Source organism: Dama dama, chromosome 25 (genome assembly GCF_033118175.1).
Source record: "Dama dama isolate Ldn47 chromosome 25, ASM3311817v1, whole genome shotgun sequence".
Lineage (NCBI taxonomy): Eukaryota > Metazoa > Chordata > Mammalia > Artiodactyla > Cervidae > Dama > Dama dama.
This window is the reverse complement of record NC_083705.1, coordinates 73,328,820-73,335,159: the sequence shown is the minus strand read 5'-3', so window position 1 is coordinate 73,335,159 and position 6,340 is coordinate 73,328,820.

The window sequence follows — 6,340 nt, the reverse complement described above, 5'->3', positions numbered from 1 at the left end:
AGGGTTGTGAGAGTCTGGAGGTCACAAGCCTTGAGGCATGACCTATCATTTACAGTGTGACAGTCTTCTTGTGACTCAACACCACATCCTTGTTGAGGTCCCAGGAGTCCAAAGTGAGCCAAGGCATCCTCTGATAGCATGGTGTATGTTTGAAATAAGTAGCTGAATGTATCAGTTACCAGATAACAGATATAAAGCATCCTGACGCAGCTACTTTAGGAAATCCCAAACATCAGTGGGAGAGAGGCATCATTTGTGAGGCCAGTGCCCCCTGCATGGCAGGTGGTTGGAGGAATCAGTCACCTCAGCAAGAATCGAAATATGGAGGACTGGAGCCAGGCAGCCCAAAAGGATGCATGTAAGTCACCTGCGTGCAGAGGCCAAGAGGTGACTCCCAGAAGCAGCACCTTGCAGATGGATCTGCAGTGCTTGGCAGGGACCACCACAGTCACCATTTCTTCCAGGTGGAGGCACGTGGGCAGGCTCACTCCAGACCTGTCGCAAAGCAGGTCTATGGCAAGGATCACAGGGACTGGGGATGTCTAGACTTAGAGTTGGTGCAAGTTGGACCATAAAGAAGCCTGAGCACAGAAGAACTGATGCTCTTGAACTGTGGTGCTGGAGAAGACTCTTGAGAGTCCCTTGGACTGCAAGGAGATGAAACAATTCAATCCTAAAGGAGTTGGATTGGAATCACCCTGAATATTCATTGGAAGGACTGATGCTGAAGCTGAAGCTCTAACACTGTGGCCACCTGATGCGAAGTGCTAACTCATTGGAAGAGACTCTGATGCTGGGAAAGATTGAGGGCAGGAGGAGAAGGGGATGACAGAGGATGAGATGGTTGGATGGCATCACTGACTTAATGGACATGAGTTTGAGCAAGCTCTGGGAGTTGGTGATGGACAAGAAAGCCTAGCATGCTATGGTCCATGGGGTCGCAAAGAGTCGGACATGACTGAGCAACTGAACAACAACCTCAGAGCTCAACCCCTGAGCCAGGTAAGGATGCTGTTCCAATGGCCCAACCTAGAAACAGGGGCCTGAAGAGACATTCAAAGACTCTAAAGACATTGCCTAGGCCGGCTCATCTGATGTTAGGTCACCCCTGCCTGTTGTTAGGTTTGGCTGCAAGCTCCTTGGAGGCAGACACTCTGCAGTATTGTCTTTGCGTAACTTGGGGCTGGGTGCTGGTAGATGGATGCCCTTCATGGTGTTACACTTTGGAGTCAACACCAGGTGGGTCACCAGCAGTCCAGCACAGTGTGTGGCTGAAGAAGCCAGAGACTAGGTCCTTCATCACACTGAGGCTCAAAGGTGCTAGGGCATCTTCTGCAAGACACAGCTCCAAACCCAAGTTTGATCAAGATACCACCACTCCTGGAGAGGAAAGGACAACCCACTCCAGTATTCTAGCCTGGGAAATCCCATGGACAGAGGAGCCTAGCGGGCTACAGTCCATGGGGTCACAAGAGTCAGACAGAACTTAGCGACTAAACCAATCACCATCATTCAGGTATCACTGAAAATGTTCAGTGGAGAAGGGGTGTAGTAAGCTGCTCAGGCTACATAATAGAGCCCCGCATCGGCCTTTTTCCTTGGCAGGCCCTCCCTGATGTTACTTCCCCTTATGAACACCAGTTATATCAGGTTGAGCTCCTTGTGACCTCAAATAACTGTAATGACCTTGTTAAAGGCTCTGTCTCTAAATACAGTCCCACTGGGGGTAAGGCTTTAAGACGTGACTTTAGAGAGGACATGATCTTTTCCATAACAAAGGGTGAGGTCTCCAGTAGCTGGTAATGTTTTCTGGAAATGTGAGTATAGAAAAGCACTTTTGGGGAGCATTGGCATTGGCATGTTTTTATTTTTTATTTTTTTACCCTGAGCGTTAGCTCTAAGATCAGCCACTGCTTAAATCTAAGGTGGGCACGTGCCATTTGCAGCCAAAGCCTGAATCCCTGCCTGTGATGAGATGCTCAGAGAGAGCAAGTGCCTGGTGCTGACACTGTGGACACCCTGCTCTTTGGGGCGATAAGGTCTCACTCCTCTCATTTAAAGGTGCAGTTTGAAGTCTTTAAGAATTATTTTGCTTATTTTACCACTTTAATAGTGTTTCAACAGATTCTTTCACTGAGTTTAGTATTTTATTCATCTAGCAAAGGAGGGCAATTTCTATCAATAAAAATGATCTTCACAAGCTTTTTTTTTCTAAATGAAATATTGTTGAAGTTTAGTTTTAAGCACTTGGCAGTTTTTTCTAAAACAGATGGCTAACTGACAATACAATTTAGAAATGAGAATGTCTTTAATATTTGGAGAAGGAAATGGCAACCCACTCCTGTGTTCTTCCCTGGAGAATCCCATGGACAGAGGAGCCTAGCAGGCCATGGTCCATGGGGTCGCAGAGAGTCAGACACGACTGAAGCGACTAAGCAGGCACACATGTGGATAGGATTCAAGATCAAATCCCAGTATGTAATAATCACATGAGACTGAAATTCCTTAGTCAAATCTGAAAGAAAAATAGAATTCCGTTCTGATAAACAGAAAATTTAGTCTTTGTGTTTTATTCATGGAACTTTTCCTATTGAGAATTTTAATTTAGAAATATAACCAGTTGTTTGTTCAGTAGGAAATAGCAACTGTTCTACAAATCAATTTCCTTTAAAAATGTTAGCATTTGTAGATGGCAAATTTCCTTCACAGAGAGAAGGAAAGTGATGGGAGAAGAATGACTCAAAAGACAACAGATATTCTAACAGAATTTGATAGAATTTGTTGCTGTTCAGTCTCTCAGACATGTCCAACTCTTTGGGACCCCATGGACTGCAGCTTGCCAGGCCCCCCTGTCCTCTACCATCTCCCAGAGTTTGCTCAAGTTCATGTTCATTGAGTTGGTGATAGCATGCAACCATCTCATATTTGACAGAATATGAGTTATAAATCCAGAGGATATTTTTATCTTTTAGCAATAATGAATATCATATCTCCTTTTACACTGCAAGTTCATTAGAATTTTATCCTTGCTCCCACTTTAGAGCTGAAGTAACCAAGCTGCAGAGGGGTCAAGCAGACTTCTTAGTGCACTTGCTGGGCACCCTGCCACAATCAAGGCAACAGTGACACTCTTCTCTGTGACCGCAGGCTCAGGATTTGCTCGTTGCTGAAAGCCAGCTTGTAAGAAGGAGCAAGAGGACACCGGCGTGTTTACAGTGGCTAGAATCTCTCCAGGTTGAGAACCCACAACACATGAACAGTCGTTGCATCAGCCTCAGAAGCTGAGCCTGGAAAAGTGAGATTCAGGGCGACGTGATGTTAGTTTCCTAGTTTGGGAGGTAATATCTGTTACACAGCTCATGATTACAGACCAAAAGTTTGTATCCACTTGTAGTGTAAGGAGCTTAAGCTTTTTGATTGCTGAGGAACCCTTTTCAAAGTTATTTATCTTGAATAGACATATTACCAGTAATATCATGAGAAAAAAAATAGAAGCGGTGGCAGACTCTATCTTCTTGGGCTCAAAACCACTGCAGATGGTGACTGCAGCCATGAAACTAAAAGATGCTTGTTCCTTGGAAGAAAAGCTATAACAAACCTAGAGAGCATATTAAAAAGCAGAGACATCACTTTGCCAACAAAGGTCTGTTTAGTCAAAGCTGTGGCTTTTCCAGTAGTCAGAGATGGACCATAAAAAAGGCTGAGTGCTGAAGAATTGATGCCTCTTCAAGTCATGGTGCTGGAGAAGACTCTTGAGAGTCCCTTGAACTGTGAGGAGATCAAATCAGTCAATCCTTAAGGAAATCAACCCTGAATATTCATTGGAAGGACCCCTACTGAAGCTGAAGCTCCAATACTTTAGCCACTTGATTCGAGGAGCTGACTCATTGGAAAAGACTCTGATGCTGGGAAAGATTAAAGGCAAAAGAAGGGGGCAGCTGAGTATAAGATGGTTGGAGGTATGAGACAAGTGCTCAGGCCTGGTGCACTGGGAAGACCCAGAGGGATGGGGTGGAGAGGGAGGTGGGAGGGGGGATCGGGATGGGGAATACATGTAACTCCATGGCTGATTCATGTCAATGTATGACAAAAACCACTACAATATTGTAAAGTAATTAGCCTCCAACTAATAAAAATAAATGAAAAATAAATAAATAAGTAAATAAATAAAAATGAAAAAAAAAAAAGATGGTTGGCGGTATCACCAACTCAATGGACGTGAGTTTGAGCCAACTCTAAGAGATGGTGAAGGACAGGAAGGTCTGGCGTGCTAAGGTCCATGGGGGTCACAAAGGGTTAAACATAACTTAGCAACTGAACAACAACAGCAAAGCAAAACAGCCAGATAAGAAATTAGGCCGAACACAAGAGACAGAGGTTCCATCCCTGGGTCAGGAATATCCCCTGGAGTGGGAAACAGAAACCCACTCCAGTGTTCTTGCCTGGAAAACTCCGTGGGCAGAGGAGCCTGGCGGGCTACAGTCCATGGGGTCACAGAGTTAGGCATCACTACACACACACACACACACACACACACACACAAAGCTCCCTATTCATAAAGCCTGGGGTCTCGTGACAACTGACCACCTGAGTGACCCCTTCCTTTCCCACATCCTCATTCCTGCTCTCACGTTTTAAATTTGCCCATTAGGAGTGCACCCACAAAGCCCTAGGTCCCCCACCCTTGACCCCAACAAAAGCAGTGCCCAAGATTCGCAGTGTCTCCCTTCCTCCTTCCCCACGGCCTCACTGTGTGGCTTTGGGTGTGCTCTCTACCCTCCAGGACATATGAGTAATACATCTTGCCTCTCAAAGTTCCCTGATGGTTTTTGCTGAAATGTATCCTGTCATTATTATAAGAATCACAAGGGCTGGTCCAGTTGCAAACTTGGCTTCCACTGGGGAAATGTCTCTAGGGCTCCCACAAGCAGTGCAGGCCTGGGGCACCCCAAGCCAAGAGCATCATTAGGGATGGGCTGAGACCAGCACAGCACCCCCAAAAGTCAGTGTATTGAGGCCCCACCTCCCCGTGTGATGGTGTTCAGAGCTAGGACCTTTGGGAGGTGACTGGGGTCAGCTGGGGTCATGAGGACCGAGTCCCACAACCTCTGTCTCCAGGCTGATGCACTGAGAAAAGGTCATGAGGGAACTCGGGGAGAAGGCGGCCGTCTGCAAGCCAGGAGCAGAGCCGTCCCCAGAACCCAGCCACGCCGGCCCCCGCTTCCTGAATTCCAGGCCGCAGAACTGTGAGAAGGAAATTCCTGTTGTCTGAGCCATCCAGTCTATGGTATTTCGTCACGGCCGCCTGAGAAGATGGACACCACCACTTAGAATACTTCCTCTTCTAGGCCTCATTTTTGCTGAGTGTATAAAACAGAAAAGCACATTTTTTTTATAACTATAATTACTTGGTTATCATCCATTTAGGTACTAAGAAATGTCACCACAACACCTCCCATAAATAAATGGTGACATTCTTCACAGACACAAGATCACCTCTGGCTTCCGGCTGATGCTTTGTGTGTGGTTTTTTTGTTTTTTTTTTTTTTTTGCCTTATGCTATGATATGTGGAATCCTCATTCCCAGCCCAGTGATTGAACCCATGCCCCTGCATTAGGAGGACAGCGTCTTAATAACTAGACCATGAGGGAAGTCTGTGTTGATATGTTTTATAAATAGCACATGTGAAAGAAATGGACTCTCTAAGCAAGAAAATTTAAGGTTGAATTTTACTTTTAAAAATCTGTCTAAATTGGGCTTTCTGGTTGGCTCAGAGGTAAAGAATCCATCTGCCAATTCAGGAGACGTGGGTTTGATCCCTGAATAGGGAAGATCCCCTGGAGAACGGGATGGCAACCCACTCCAGTATCTGTGCCTGGAGAATTCCATGGATGGAGGAGACTGGCAGCCTACAGTCCATGGGGCTGCAAAGAGTAAGACATAAGGTAGCAACTGAGCACACACACTAAATTATCTAGTGTTTAATGAAGTTTTTTTTTTTTTTAATGTATAAATCAGGAAGCGTTCAGGAACTTCTAAAAGACATTTGACTGATAAGATGAAATGATACAGAATTCTCGTCGATCTCACAATTCTTGGGAATGACTTTCTACTTCTGGGACATAATCTAAACAGTTTTTAGAAATAAAGCTCTCCTCCCAGTGAGCTAGTTGTTCTCACCCAAACCAAAATCATTAAGTAATCACGAAAGATGTCTAAACAAATCAATGACTGAAATGAATGGTTGTAATGTATTTCTAAAAGTTCTTTGAATCCCCGCTTTAATTAGGATGTAGAGCTGAACTTTGATTCTGTGTTTAGGAACCATTAGTCCTTTTT